This window comes from Lutra lutra, chromosome 14 (assembly GCF_902655055.1).
Source record: "Lutra lutra chromosome 14, mLutLut1.2, whole genome shotgun sequence".
NCBI classification, from domain to species: Eukaryota; Metazoa; Chordata; class Mammalia; order Carnivora; family Mustelidae; genus Lutra; species Lutra lutra.
This window is the reverse complement of record NC_062291.1, coordinates 11,275,589-11,292,174: the sequence shown is the minus strand read 5'-3', so window position 1 is coordinate 11,292,174 and position 16,586 is coordinate 11,275,589. Positions and strand designations below refer to the sequence as shown.

Genomic DNA, 16,586 nt, shown 5'->3' with positions numbered 1-16,586 from the left:
TTCAATAGCTTCCTATCGATGGTTAGGAGCAATCATTCCAGTCAAAACTATGACTCATCTTTCAGAATCAAAGTGGCAGTCTTAGACTCCCATATTTTAAAAACATTATGTTCCCTGATTTAAGTTTCCTGTCCCTAGGAACCTATGATTTAAATTGCCCCAGTTCAGAATCACAAGGATAAGAAACAATTATAGTATCTTTTATTTTTCACTTGCTTCATTTAAATTCAATTAGTTAACATATAGTGTGTCCTTGGTTTCAGGTGCAGAGTTCAGTATTTTATCAGCTGCATATAACACCCAGTGTTCATCACATCACATGGCCTTCTTAATGCCCATTACCCAGTTACTCCATCCCCTCATCTCCCCTCCAGCAGCCCTCGGGTAGTGTCCTGTAGTTGAGTCTCATAGTTTGTCTCCCTCTCTGATTTCATCTTATTTTATTTTTCCCTCCCTTCCTCTATGATTCTCTGTCTCTCTTTTTTTTTTAATTAACATATAATGTATTATTTGTTTCAGGGCTACACGTCTGTGGATCATCAGTCTTACACAATTCACAGTGCTCACCATAGCACGTACCCTCCCCAGTGTCCATCACCCAGCCGCCCCATCCCTCCACCCCCAGCAACCTTCAGTTTATTTCCTGAGATTAAGAGTCTTTTTTTGGTTTGGCTCCCTCTCTGGTTTCATCTTGTTTCATTTTTCCCTCTCTTACCCTATAATCCTCTGTTTTGTTTCTCAAATACTTCAGATCAGTGATGGTCCTCTGTTTTAAAAACAGTTGTATAAAAGTCAATCATTTGTGGCAACTATAGGAGGCACCAGCTCTATCTCCAGCTCTTAAATCTATGGACTTGTGCTAGCAAGAGGAGGGACAGTCTCCTTTACTGTTGACCATCTTGTGTCCCCTAAGCCAGCTTCTAGCTTGATCTGGTATCCCCCAGCTCATGTAGCTGGCATTCTTTCTTTTTTTAAAGATTTTATTTATTTATTTGACAGAAAGAGATCACAAGTAGGCAGAGAGGCAGGAAGAGAAAGAGGAGGAAACAGGCTCTCCGCTGAGCAGAGAGCCCGATGCGGGGCTCAATCCCAGGACCTCGGTATCATGACCTGAGCTGAAGGCAGAGGGTTTAACTCACTGAGCCACCCAGGCACCCCAGGCATTCTCTTATTATGTAAGCTCTTTGCATGCTCTTGGCAGAGTTCGTGATCCTATCTGTGGGTGAGTTCTAGGGCTCCACCTCCTCCCCCTTTCTTCAAAATCTAGTGTATGTTCCTGTTGGGAGCAATGATGTGAGAAATACTCTGATCTAGAATATGACATTTAGCCTGGACACTCCTATGGACTGAAGGCTTGTGTCCCTCCACCTGCAAATAATCATTATGGGTCATAATTGCTCCATGTATTTTGTAGCATTATGAGGCCTCTTAATAGTGCCATGTCTATTTGGTAAATATACTGTAACCTTCTGGTTTTAAAAAGGAATTTAAAAATCACTCTTTTGGTGTGCTATACTAATATGAAAATGGCATTTTCTGCACCATACAGTTAGATTTTAATTTTCTTACCTTGTCTCCAAGATGAACAGGCTGTGCTAGTAAGCTAAATGTCAGGGATTGAAGTTAAAAAAAAAATATGTAAGATTTTTCAATAAGAACATAGTGGGTGAAATTCTTACCTTCTTAGTTTGTTTTTTAGTTTTTGTTTTCACAACCCAGTGACAAAAGTCAAATAAGAGGTGAGATATGTGGGACAAATTTCAAAATAGCTTTTATAAACCTCATATGGCATCAATTAATGTAATGTTTCTAAATTTAGATTTAATATTGAATTTGTACTCAGACCCAGAGACCATCAACCACTATTTTAAATCAAAGCGATTGCACTTCATTAATAGAACAGGCCGCTTTTATAGCAAAATCTATTTAATTCTGATGGATTTAACTTTAAGGAAATGAATCAAATATAATAATATTTTAAAATAGAGAATCACTGTAAAATAACTTTGTAAGTCTGCAGTTATTCAATATTGCACACATGTTCTAGGTAATTCCATTATCCTCCTAATTAACATCTAGTCTTAATTTAATTGGTGTGTTTTCTTCTTGTTACAGTTCATTTGTTATTTTTAAAAATATATTTACTGGGAACACACAATATGTTAGACTGTACTAGGCACTCATGGAAATTATAATTCAGTAAGGGAGTGAAAATAATAAATTAAGCAAGAAATGAACACATAATTGCCAATTGTGAACAGTACAAGAAGGAGAAAACAAGAGCAGCCTCTGAGAACATTGGAGAGCTAGCTCATTCTGACTACAGAATTTAAAGAGGGTGGGTTAAAAGTTGAGGAAGATGGAAGATATAGCTATAGAGATTGGGCTCAACTCCAAAAAAGGATGAGTAATTGGGAATTTATAGCCCAGGAGCAGGGTAGGGGTCAGTGAATGGAAAATTAGTAAGAGCAAATACCAAGGGTGAAAGGTGAAAGGGATTCTGGCTAAGTCAACCTAACAGGCTTCTTTGGGGCCAACAGGCCAGGGAGATCAGATATCACCTGTGTGTGGTAGAGGAGAAAGAACCTGACCAATATCTAGGGTGATCAATATTGAGAATAAGGGGGTTCTGCTTAAACTAACTTAACAGGGTTCTTGCTAGAACTGGATTTTCAACTGTGCACACATGGACCTTGGGTTAAGTTTAGGCCTGACTCTGGTTTGGTCAAGAAAACAATATTTGTTGGTATATTTAGATGAGATATTAATAAATATTAATAATTATTAATAACACATTAACTATTGTTAGTTCAGAATTAAAATGACATAAAACATACCATCTTACAATTTGCTTTACCCACTTGTTTGCACCATGCAAATATATGGATGTATTTATTTTACATAAACATAATTTATTTTGCTAGTTTTCTGTATTTGGGCATTTTGGTAGTTTCCTTTCGGTTGTTGTTGCTATGATAAGTGACTAAAAAATTTGTGCCCATAAATCTCATTAGCTCATTTACTTTTAATAATGGGGACTTTAGCCATAACATAATGTGGTTATATATAGTGTCAAATCCTTAGAATCTGGTGCTTGAGGAAATGGGTAGGAAGATTTAAGATACTCTTGAAATACGGCGTCGAATTGTTCTTCATAAAATTTGTTTGGTGTTTAATGAACGACATTATCAGTTTGGGAGGGCCTGTTTCCTTAACATTAATACTTTCAAAATTAAGCTGTTTTTAAAATTATTTTTAGTAATTGTACATTCACATGCAGTTCTGTGATCCAAGATGAAGAGATCCCACATACGCATCGCCTAATGTGACCTTAGGTAACATCTTGTCCACCTAGTTTAAAAGATCTCTCCTACATATTGTTCTCAGACAGCCAGGGTACAGAACATTGCAATCACCACAAGATTAGTTCATTATTAATACATTCCTATCTGTAGTTACAGCTCACATCTCCTCTGTGTCTGCTTCTTATCCCCTGGGAACCAGGAATCTGTCCTGCATTCCTAAAATATCATCATATACTGTGTAACTTTCCTGGTTTAGATTTTTTTTTCTTACTCATCATAATTCTCTGGAATGTCATCTAGATTGTGTATTTATGGTCTCTTTTTATTGATTGATGGATTAATGAGTGATATTTCATGATATGGATGTACCACAGTTTGTCTAATCATAAGCCCATTGAAAGACAAGAACCCATGGAGCTTTTAGTAGTTTTTGGTTCTTACGAATAAAGATACTCTCACAATATGCTGAGATTTTTGTATAAGTATAAAATATCATTATTCTAGATAAATTGCCTACAGGGAAATTACTAGGTTTTACAGTAAGTGCAGGTCTAGCTTGTGAAAGACACTGCCAAACTGTTTCCCAGAGTGGCTGTATCAATTCACATTCCCACAGGCAACGCATGTGTGATCCGGTTGTTCTGGATCTCGGCCAGTATTTGCTGGGGCTATTTTTATTTTAGCCATTCTGATAGGTGTGCCGTGGTACCTCCTATGGTTTTAATTTGTGTCTCCTAATGCTTGTTTGTCATCTCTATATCCTCTACAGTGAAATAACTGTCCATTGCTTTTACCTATTTTCTACTTAGACTGTTGTTGTTGTTTTTTTCCACTGTTAGATTATGATAGCTTTCTTTAAAAAATGTTTTATTCTGGATACTAGCCTTTTGTCAGCTATGTGATAGATATGTATTTTGTAGATATATTCTCTCAACATGTAGGTACTTTTTTCATTCTTTTCATAGAGTCTTCGTAGAGCAAATATTTTTAATTTTGATGATGGCCTACTCATCAGCTTTTTCTTTAATATATCCCATTTTGGTGTCAGGTCTAAGAATTATTTGCCTCCTCCTAGATCCTAAAGATTTTGTCCTATTATTTTTAACCAAGAAGTTTCATTGTTTTATATTTCACACATAAGTCTGATACATTTTGAGGTAATTTTTGTGTAAATTGTAAATAAGTTGAGGTTCATTGTTTGTCTGTGGGTATGCAGTTGATTCAATACCATTTATTGAAAAGGCTATCTTTATTCCACTAAACTGTTTTTGTTTTTGCACATTTGTCAAAAGTCAATTGGGCATATTTATGTGGGTATGTTTTTGGGTTCTCTCTTCTGTTGTACCTATCTATGTGTCTTATCACTCCACCAATATCACAAAGTCTTGATTTCTGTACCTCCCTAAAAGATCCTGAATGAGGTAGCCAGTTCCAGCTCTCTTAATTCTTACTTTTTCACAATTGTTTTACCTATTTTAGTTCCTTTGCATTTTTATATAATTTTTAAAATAAGCTTGTCTATCTCTACCCAAAGCTTTGATGGGATTTTCTTAGGAATTGCCTTAAAACTTTATATTAATAGGTAAGAAATTGACGTCTTTGTTATGTTGGACTACCCAGTAATGAACACAATATGTCCATTTATTTAGATCTCCTTTGATTTATTTCATCAGCACTTTGTAGATTTCAGCATATATGTTTTGTTGGATTTAGACCTAAGCATTTTCTTTATTTTTTTTAGTGATTTCAAATGGTATTTTCTCATGGTTCTCCAGAGAAGTTTTATATATATAAAACTATGTAACTATATATAACTATATATAAGTATGTAGCTATGCATAACTATATATGTAACTATGTATGGCTATATGTAGAGAGATATGTAACTATATATATATGTAATTATATATATTTGACTACATAACTATGTAGCTACATATATATATATTACTGTATTATCTGTGTGTATGTATATATATATATATATATATAGAGAGAGAGAGAGAGAGAAAGAAAGAGTGAGAGAGAGAGAGAGGGAGATTTAGGAGGCTGAGAGAAAGCCCACAATTTGACATCTCCAGTCTAGAAGCTAGAGAATCAGGAAAGCCAGTGGTGTAATCATTGTGAGTCCTGAGTCTGGAAGCCAAGGAAGTAGGAAGTCTGTTGTCCCAGGGCAGGAGAAGGTAGAAGTCTCAGCTCAGGAAAATTAAGAGAATTCCCTCACCGTTTTGCTCTATACAGCTCCTCAAGGAATTGGATGATGTCCACATGCACTGTTGAGGGTGAATCTTCTTTAATGAGCCTGCTCATTCACACGTTAATGTCTTCCTGAAACATCTGCACAGATGTACCCGGAAATACTGTTTTACTAACTATCTGGGCATTCCTTAGCCTAGTCAAGTTGGCATCTAAAATTAACCATTACAGTATTGCCATCTTAATTTAATCATTAGCTTTAGGAAGGTTTTTTTTTTTTTAATTTTATTTTTTACAAACATATATTTTTATCCCCAGGGGTACAGGTCTGCGAATCGCCAGGTTTACACACTTCACAGCACATACCCTCCCCAATATCCATAACCCCACCCCCCCTCCCAACCCCCCTCCACCCATCAACCCTCAGTTTGTTTTGTGAGATTAAGAGTCACTTATGGTTTGTCTCCCTCCCAATCCCATCTTGTTTCATTTATTCTTCTCCTACCCCCTTAACCCCCCATAGGAAGGTTTTTTTAAAAATATATTCCTTAGACTTTTATACAGAAATAATTGTGTTTCCTCTGAGTAAGGATAGTTTTGTTTCTTCTTTTATGATATGTACGCCCTTTTTTCTTTCTTTCTTTCTTTCTTTCTTTCTTTCTTTCTTTCTTTCTTTCTTTCTTTTGTTCTCATCTTATTGCACTGGCTAGATCTTTCAGCTTTAGGTTGAATAAAGTGCTGAGAGCAGACATCCTTACCTTGTCCTAGATCCTAGAGGGAAAATACTCCAACTTTCATCATTAAGTAGGATGTAAGCTACAGGGTTTTTGTAGATTCTATTTTTCTAAGTGAGGGAGTTCCCCTCTATTCCTTTTTATCTAGGAGTTTTTAACATGAATAGCTTAAATTTTGCCAAGTGGTTTTATTCCACCAATTGATATGATCATGTTTTCTCTCATTCATGTTGTTATTATGTGGATTACGTTGTTTGATTATCAAATATTGCTCGAGACTTACTTCTTGGAAATGAATCAGGCTTTTATATATTCTTTTATATATTTCCACACTCACTTTGAAAATACTTTATTAAGGATTTTTTGTCTGTATCACAGGGATATTTTTCCGTAATTTTGTTTCTTTGATTGTTTCTTTCTCTCTTCCTGGTACTATGTTTGTCTGGGTTTGGAACTAATGTAATACTAGCTTTATAAAATGAATTGGAAGGTATTCCCTCCTCTTTCATCTTCTGGAAGGGATTATGTAGCACCGATGTTCATTCTTTGTTAATGACTTGGTAGAACTCCAGTGAAACTATCTGAGCCTGAAGATTACTTTTTTGGGGGAGAGCGTTTAAATTATGAATTCAGTTTTCTGAATAGTTATAGGGCTATGCAAATTACCTATTTCATATTTGGCGAGTTGTGATAGATTATTTTTTTTAAGGAATTGCTCCATTTTATGTAAGTTGTCCGTATATCTGGGTGCAGCTGTTCTCCGCATTATCTTATTATCCCTTGGCTGTTTGCAAGGTCTGTTTCATTCCTGGTATCATTAGTTTATGTCTTTACTCATTTCTTTGTCAGTAGTGCTAGAAGTGTGACAATTCTTTTTGATATTTTCGAAGAACCAGAAAATACATTCTTTTAAATAGCACATAAAAAATTCACTAATAGACCAATTCTGGATCAGAACAAAATCTCAACAACTTTAAAAACAAAGTATGTTTTCTGACCACACCAGGATCAATTACATATTTGGAAAATACCAATATCTATGGAAATTAAATAGCATGCCTTAAAATAACCAGTGGGTCAGAGAAGAAAAGCCTGGAAAAACTTCAAAACAAAAAACCCTGAAGTTATTGAGAAATAAAAACTGAGTGTGGTGGAATATAACTACAGGAGTGCTTATGTAGAAATTTAAAGTGATGTTTATGTTAGAATGGAAGAAAGTTTTCAACATAATGATCTTAATGTGTTCTTTAAGAAGTTAGCAAAACAGTCGCCAATTTAAACCAAAGCTAGCAGGAAAAAGAAAATAAAAAGCAAAAGTCAAGGAAATCAAGACTGGCCCTGCAGTGCTGAGGTGGGAGTGGGGGGGATAGAGCTGGGAAAGTCATCTCAGGACATGGACACAATGGTGAGCTCCTGAAGGCTTGGCAGCCTCAGAGCCAGGATCCCAGCCAGAGGGGTCAGCCAGCTAGTCCCTGTTGGATACTGTCTTCAATTTCAAGCCCCAGGACGATTGCCTGGACATGTTCGCCAAGCATAGGGGGGTCCTTTTGGAGTCTCTGAGCTCACTACCCCGGATATATTTCAATTTGCACAGGAAAAAGCCTCAAGAAAGGATTGCTGGTGGAGCATGCATTCTCTGCATTGCCTGGGCCCTACACTCTGCTCCTCAGATGCCCTCTGGGATTGATTCCTCATGCAGAGTGGCTGATTTTATGAAAGTTGCTCACCCGAAGCAGACGAACTTTGCAGGTGTACTGGCACCAGGGGAGAAAAGTTAAGCACAAATGTAGAGTTATATCAGAGTTTGTGAAAATTACCAGCTGATTAAAAGACTTGGGGATTCCTTTAATCCAGAAACCAACTGAGTGGCGGAACTGATTATGTTTGACTTTGAAATCAGTGGAATCCATCTAGACAAAGAAAAACATTAAAGAGCAGTGGATCTTACTGTTAAAATCTTGGATTTGAGTAGAGCATTTTTTATGGGGAGCAACTTTTCCAAGATGATAAGCATTTCTTATCAGAATACTTTTGCCATAACTTTATATTTGATGGAGGTCCTGTAACAACTGATGGTCTACATGAAGAAGCACTAGATATTTTGTGCAAGAAGCTACTTACACCATTTTTCCTTGTCCCAAAGCTAGCTAGTTGAAATGTTCAGAAAAGCTGCTGAACAGCAGAAAACTTACGACAAAGTTAGTGGGATATTTTACATTTTCTCACATGTCTTCCCAAAGAACAGTAGCTAAAAATTCAGACTGTCATGCAATTTCTTGAGAAATTATTTGTCAATTTATCCAGCAGAAGTATAAGAGATTTTTTAGGAGATATGAGGAATAAAGGTGAAACGAAATCTTCAAAATTCCGAATGAGTGCCTTGGGACCCCCCTCCATTTGAAGGTATGATCCATGCAGGGAGATAGACTATTGAGTCCATTTATATTGACATGCTTCTCCCTGAAAGCACGAGTGGAAGAAGGTCTGAATGTTTTTTTAACTAATCGCTGGGGATTCTGTTGTCTGCAGAGCTGCCTGGAAAGTGGTGTGGTGTGAGCATGTTAGAATATTGGCTGTGGTTCACAAATCTGGAGGATTGCTAGGGTGCATTTACTGCAAACAGACAAACCACACCAGGATTGTCATTTTACAGTCCATGGAGGTAGCCCTAAAGAAAGAGACCGTTAACTCCAGTGTCGTTCTTAAACTGTATCTTCCCCATTCCTCAGGGAATTCATCAACTTTATTCACTCTTGGGATGATGGAAAATCAGTCTCATTCCTGGGTGTAAAGTGGAAAACTACTTGAAATAAAAAATGAACTACGGATAAAAGCAGCAAAATTAATGAACCTCAAATGATTAATGCTAAAATGCAAAAAGCCAGCAACAAAATGGTACCTTATGCATTATTCCATTCGTATGACTTTCTGGAATAGATAAACTTAGAACAACAGAAAACAAAGTAGTGATTGTTGGCAGCTAGTTTTTGGAGTAGATTGACTGCCAAGTGCCAGGAGAGAATTTAAGGTGCTTAGTAAATATTCTGGTTATTTTGTTAGTTATCTGCCTGTACATTTTTGTCCAAATTCATGGAACTGTATGCTTTAAAACAGTGAATTTCATTGTGCGTAAGTCAAATCTCATTACTCACTTAAAAATTTATCCTTTTTCTCCCCACTGGCTGATCTACCTACCAGAAAACATTTGGGTATAGCTTGATGCAATCTGAGCTTTCCAAGAACACAAACACCCCACAAATTGAGAGAAAAGTATAATTCATTTCATTAGAACTTTATTGAGAAAGAGTCACCACTTGGAAAAATAATATGATGCCATGAATGTTGTTGATTCTAGAACAAAACATTTCTATGCAATAATGTATTTATAGATGTTGCATTTATAGTGATAGGTTCTATAAGGGCAAGCTCTGTGATCTTCGTTATCATTCCTTGTAGTCTTCTCTAACATTTACATATTGAAAACACAATCCTTTTTATAAGTTACTTTTTTCCTTTCTCCTTTATGCAATAATTTGGGGATTGTAGTGATTTCCCTAAAATTATATGTATTAGGTAAGTTTTATTCTGTAAACATTTTCTTTTAGCCTAAGAACATTAAATGTGATAGAGTTGGGAACAACTTATAAGTCATCCCTGAGCTACTTAGTATTTCTCTTCAGTGTATACACATGACACAGTTCCAATTATCCCAAATTTTATCCTCCTATTTTAGTTTCCTATTATGCTTTTAAATTTTATCTCTAGCTTTGTTGAGGTATAACTGACAAATGCAGTTGTAAGTTATTTAAAATGTACCACATGATTTGATATATGCATGTACTGTGAAAAGATCCCCCTATCAAGTTAATTAACACATCTATCATTTTACATATTTACTTTTTTTAATTTTTTTTTGGTTAAGAACATTTAAGTTCAATTCTCTTAGCAAATTTCAATTATGAAATACATCATTCCCAACAATAGTGTCTATGGTACACATTAGATCTTCAGAATTCATTCATCTTGGTACTCTTTTATCTCCATTTTAGTTATTAATTTGAAATGGCTTCTACCCAGATCAAGCACTTCTTCTATCATATTTAACCATAAAAATGGTAAGTAGCGGGACACCTGGGTGACTCAGTTGGTTAAGCAGCTGCCTTCGGCTCAGGTCATGATCCCAGCGTCCTAGGATCGAGTCCCACATCGGGCTCCTTGCTTGGCGGGGAGCCTGCTTCTCCCTCTGCCTCTGCCTGCCATTCTGTCTGCCTGTGCTCGCTCGCTCTCCTCTCTCTCTGACAAATAAATAAAATCTTTAAAAAAAAAAATGGTAAGTAGCAAGGAGAGCACAACTTTTCCATAGGAATTAAGTCACACATTTCGAATACTTCAGATTTATAATTCACATGACCTTCTTAAAGATAACAGAGTATTTCAAGTCTTAAAGTTAACACTAGAAAAGTTATGTGAGTCTTGTAATAAAAGAAAACAAAAATAGAAAGGGAAAATAGGGGGGAAAGACTTGGTATCAAAGAAATCAAGTGGATTAATAATTGATCTAGTAAACACAGTGATATGGATCATAGAGAAACACCTAAAGTTAAATTCAAACTTTCTAGTATGAAATAAATCTTTCTTTGCCATCTTTTTTTTACCACCTTTTATGGACTGAATTGCATTTCCTCTGAAATTCATATGTTGAAGTCCTAACCCCACAATGTGACTAGATTTATTTTTTTTTTTTAAATTTTATTTATTTATTTGTCAAAGAGAGAGAGAGAGAGTGCAAGAGCAAGCACAGGCAGACAGAGTGGCAGGCAGAGACAGAGAGAGAAGCAGGCTCTCTGCTGAGCAAGGAGCCCGATGTGGGACTCGATCCCAGGACGCTGGGATCATGACCTGAGCTGAAGGCAGCGGCTCAACCAACTGAGCCACCCAGGCGTCCAACAATGTGACTAGATTTAGAGAGTATCTTTAAGATGGTAAAGTTAAATGAGATAATAAGGATGGGTTCTACTCGCTTAAGACTGGTACATTTATAAGAAGTGGCAGAGACTCCTATGATCTCTCTGCACACATAGAGATCATGTGAGAAAACAACAAGAAGGCAGCTGTCAGCAAGCAGGAAGAGAGTCCTCACTGGAAAATGAATTTTCCAGCAACTGGATTTTGACCTTCTCCTCCAGAATTGTGAGAAAATAACTTTTATTTTATTTATTCATTTAATCTAATTTATTTTATTTTATTTTAAGAGAGAGTGAGAGAGAGAGAACATGTGCACATAAGCAGAAGAGGTGGGCGGCAGAGGGAGGGGGAGAGAGCATCTCAGGCAGGTTCCCCACTCAGTGTAGAGCCTGATGCAGCGCTCCATCTCACGACCCTCAGATCATGACCTGAGCCACAATCAAGAATCAGATGCTTAACTGACAGAGCCACCCAGGTGCCCTGAGAAAATAAATTTCTATTGTTTAAACTCCCCAGTTGGTGGCATTTTGTTATGGCATCCTTAGCAGAGCAACACAGTACCTCTTGTCCCCACTAGCCATTTTTAGCTCGCAGAGCAGAGCATATGTCCATTTGAGTTCATCACATATCCGCAGATATTTTGTATGTTGGTGGTGTTTTAGTTGCTAGAGATATAGCAGTGTAGTAAATCTATAAAGATTCCAATCTCATAGAATACATTCTAGTGGGAAAGAGAAAAGTAAATAGGTCAATAATTTCACAATGTGGTATCAGTTAAATGCTAGGACAATGTCAATAAAGAATAAAGAGGACTATAATGGTAGGCATGGCTACTATAAAAAATCAAAGAGTTCTTTCTGAGAAGAAGGCGGCCGGACAGAAATATGAATAAAACAAGTGAAGGGTCATATGACGGTGAAGTAACAGTGGACCAATAGCAAATTCAAAAGCCTCAAAGTGAAAATGTGCTTGGGACCTTTAAAGAATCACCTGAAGGCTGGACTCTTGAGCTCTGTGAACACGTGAGAGAAACAAGATAGACAATGGGGAGAATATGAGGCTTTGGTAGGAATTTTGGAGAGAGTGTGGGGAAAGGGTGTGCCTGTGATCACATGCAGTTGTAAGGCTGTTTGAGCAACAGTTGGAATAATTGAATTTAAGAGGGACAAGAGGGGAATCAAGCGAAACAATCAAGGTATTGTTAATAAGAAACCGTCTCCTTGTATTTTCTCATTTCTAATTCTTCAGTGGCAGCCAGTGAGGTCTAGCCCCTCAGAGGCTGCAGTTGAGGAAGAACAAAAAAAATAACAAGACAGTGAGATATCATGAATTAATCCCCGAGTTAATATGAACTGGTTTCAGGGAGTCAGATAAAGCCAGTTGTTTCATAAACAAATTTACTCCAAACAATCAAGGATTTAGTGAGACCAACATTAAGACTTAGATGAAATTAAATTCTTGTTCTAGTAAGAAATTGTGATTCTGAAATCAGTAGTTACACAAGTGCACTTTAAAAATACAGATGCGGGGCGCCTGGGTGGCTCAGTGGGTTAAAGCCTCTGCCTTCGGCTCAGGTCATGATCTCAGGGTCCTGGGATCGAGCCCCACATCGGGATCTCTGCTCAGCAGGGAGCCTGCTTCCTCCTCTCTCTCTGCCTGCCTCTCTGCCTACTTGTAATCTCTGTCTGTCAAATAAATAAATAAAATCTTTAAAAAAAATAAATAAATAAAATAAAAATACAGATGCATTGGGGAGGGCATGTGCTATGGTGAGTGCTGTGAAATGTGTAAACCTGGTGATTCACAGACCTGTACCCCTGGGGATAAAAATATATTATATGTTTATAAAAAATAAAATGAAAAAAAAAGAAAAAAAATAAAAATACAGATGCATATTTTAATAGGTTTTGGCTGTTCATGAATAAACCAGTAACACAGAGGACATTGGAAGATGGAGAGAAGAAGTGATTTGGGAGAAATTGGAGGGAGAGAAAAACCATGAGAGACTGTGGACTCAGAAACAGGGTTTTGGAGTGGGGGTGCTTGGGAGGTTGGGTGAGCCTGGTGGTGGATATTATGGAGGGTATGTACTGCATGGAGCACTGGGTGTGGTGCATAAACAGTGCATTTTGGAACATGGAAAAGAAATAAAATTAAATAAGATTAAAATTAAATAAAACGAAATAACATGAAATGAAAAAAGTTATTACCAATTATTTTAGTAATATGAAATACAATCAACTGAGTTTTTCCCAACATCAAGGAAGAAATTCCATCTTGAAAATAAGTGAAATAGAATCTTATTTGTGAAACAACCAGGATGAAAGATTATTTGTGATACACTATGTGGTAAACATTAAGTTTTTATGTGTGTGTGTATCTGAGTTTAGGAGAATTTCTTTCATATAGTGAAAAAAATTAACAATCATGTCACCTAGAATGCATTTTTTTTTTATTGTGCTATGTTAGTCACCATACAATGCATCATTAGTCTTTTGATGTAGTGTTCCATGATTCATTGTTTACATATAATACCCGATGCTCCATACAATACGTGCCCTCCTTAATACCCACCACAAAGCTCACCCATTCCCCCCACTCTCCTCCCCTCTAAAATCCTCAGTTTGATTCTCCAAGCCCACAGTCTCTCGTATTTCTTCTCCCCCTCTGATTTCCCCCCTTCACTTTTCCTTTTCTTCTCCTGATGTCTTCCATGGTGTTCCTTATGTTCACAAGTAAGTGAAACCATATGATAACTGACTCTCTCTGCCTGACTTATTTCACTCAGCATAATTTCCTCCAGTCCCATCCATGTTGATGCAGAAGTTGGGTATTCATCCTTTCTGATGGCTGAGTAATATTCCGTTGTATATATGGACCGCATCTTCTTTACTTGTCTTTTGGAGGGCATGGTGGACATGGCTGCTATGAACATTGGGTACATATGGCCCTTCTTTTCATTACATCTGTATCTTTGGGGTAAATACCCAGTAGTGCAATTGTCAGGTCATAGGGTAGCTCTATTTTTAATTTGTTGAGGAGTCGCCACACTGTTTTCCAAAGTGGCTGCACCAACTTGCATTCCCACCAATGGTGTAAGAGGGTTCCCCTTTCTCTTCATCCTCTCCAACATTTGTTGTTTCTTGTCTTGTTAATTTTTGCATTCTAACTGGTGTAATGTGGTTTTGATTTGAATCTCCCTGATGGCTAGTGATGATGAACATTTTTTCATGTGTCTGTTCATGTCTTCTGCCCATTTTTTTACTTGATTATCTGTTTTTTGGATGTTGAGTTTGAGAAGTTCTTTATAGATCTTGGATATCAGCCCTTTCTCTGTAGTGTCATTTGTGAATATCTTCTTCCATTCCATGGATTGCCCCTTTGTTTCATTGACTATTTCCTTTGCTGTTCAGAAGCTTTTTTTCTTGATGAAGTCCCAAAAGTTCATTTTCGCTTTTGTTTCCCTTACTTTTGGAGATGTGTCTTGAAAGAAGTTGTTGTGACTCATGTCAAAGAGGTCACTCCCTATATTCTCCTGTAGGATTTTGATGGATTCCTGTCTCACATTGAGGTCTTTCATCCATTTTGAGTTTATCTTAGTGTATGATGTAAGAGAATGGTTGCGTTTCATTCTTCTGTACATAGCTGTCCAATTTTCTCAGCACTATTTATTGAAGAGACAATCTTTTTTCGACTGCATGTATTTTCCCGCTTTTTAGATTATTTAACCATAGAGTTGAGGGTCCGTATCTGGGCTCTCTACTCTGTTCCATTGATCTATTTGTCTGTTTTTTGTTAGAATGCACACTTTTATTTTTTATTTTTTTTTATTTTTTTTTAAAGATTTTATTTATTTATTTGACAGAGAGAGATCACAAGTAGACGGAGAGGCAGGCAGAGAGAGAGAGAGAGAGGGAAGCAGGCTCCCTGCTGAGCAGAGAGCCCGATGCGGGACTCGATCCCAGGACCCCGAGATCATGACCTGAGCCGAAGGCAGCAGCTTAACCCACTGAGCCACCCAGGCGCCCAGAATGCACACTTTTAAAACAAATGTTAGGGAATGTCATGAATTAGCCATTTTTGTGCCTTTATTATATTAAGTGATTAAATTATTAAATGTGTAAATGACATAATAATGCCCATATTTTCAAAACCAAGTTCATTGCCATTTTCTAAAAAACTGTTTCACTAGTTGTCCTTTATAGCTTATTTTTTCCAGGCTGAAGATGAGAGATAAAATATATTATTAATAAAATATTCAATATTTTTTTCTGGCTTTGCCTGTATCTACCAAATTTCCTGAATTTTCAAAGTGCAATCAATCTTCTAAGGGTCGTTCGCCTATACTACCATAGGCAATGTGGTGTTTCTTTTGTCTTTCTGTTTCTTTGTTTTATTTTCCTATCAGCAACGATCACTTGGATCTCTGCTGTTACTGGTGCAAAATTTCACCTTCATTATCCAATAGGTTTTAAAAGTGTCTGCATTGGAAAATACTGCCCATCAAAACCTTATGAGACTTTAATCTATGGTCCCTCAACATTGCCAGTGCCAAAAGCCACATCTTGAAGGCACTGGCACTTGGACCCCTCCCTCCCTTTTTTCTTCCAGAGGCATCCTCTGTTGGGGAACACTGGGCTAGTGGATTTAACAAATAATATGCACTATGTTGTATCCAAATGCAAGCCATATCCCCCAATGTTTAAACATGAACATTCTGCCAAGTTTGTGCACACCAGCTCTCTGTTAGAATGAATTTCTTATCATGAAAATTCTTAGCCTTCAAATCTCTGAATGAAGCAAAGTGATTAAAATTTAACTCTGAATGAGTCAGAATGATTGAATCTCAAAACATCCATATCATCCCAAATAGAGAATTCAGTTCACTGAGGTAAACCAAAGCCTCATGAGTAAGTGGTTTAGCGTTGTGGAATAGGACAAAACCCTGACTGATAAGACACGAAAGTGAATCGAAGGACGGACTTTGGAAAAGCTTACTTACTCCTAAAATGAAACAATATGACAAATAGTTCATTTTCTCTGAATTTTTCATAGGTTAATATAATTCCTAGAACTGCTGCAACTGTCTGGGATCACAAATGCACCCCCTCGCCACCCTCTGGAGATGGCAGGGAGGAGAAGTAGAAAGTAGCCTTGACACTAATGATCAAGCTGGATTCTGAAGTTCACAGCTAGTATTACTCTTAGTTCCCTGCTGCGGACATGAAATGGAAACATAAAATTGCATGAAATTAATAAGGAAGCAGGTAATTTATCTAAAAAAAAACACATTGTTTTCACTTATGAACATTTATCGGAGAATAATTAATTGAATATCAACTCTGTTAGCCGCCAATCTCAAAGAGCTCTGGGTGTGGTTGAATGC

The 16,586-nt window shown here is 37.0% G+C and overlaps 1 long non-coding RNA gene across 1 annotated transcript in view; it reads left to right on the top strand.

The window, feature by feature from the left end:
• Positions 1-16,586, top strand: part of LOC125084829 (uncharacterized) — a 132,328-nt gene that overhangs the window by 30,344 nt on the left and 85,398 nt on the right. The window contains exon 3 of the long non-coding RNA XR_007122710.1: positions 8,563-8,638. This is a non-coding gene — a long non-coding RNA (uncharacterized LOC125084829). The remainder of the gene's footprint in view (positions 1-8,562; positions 8,639-16,586) is intronic.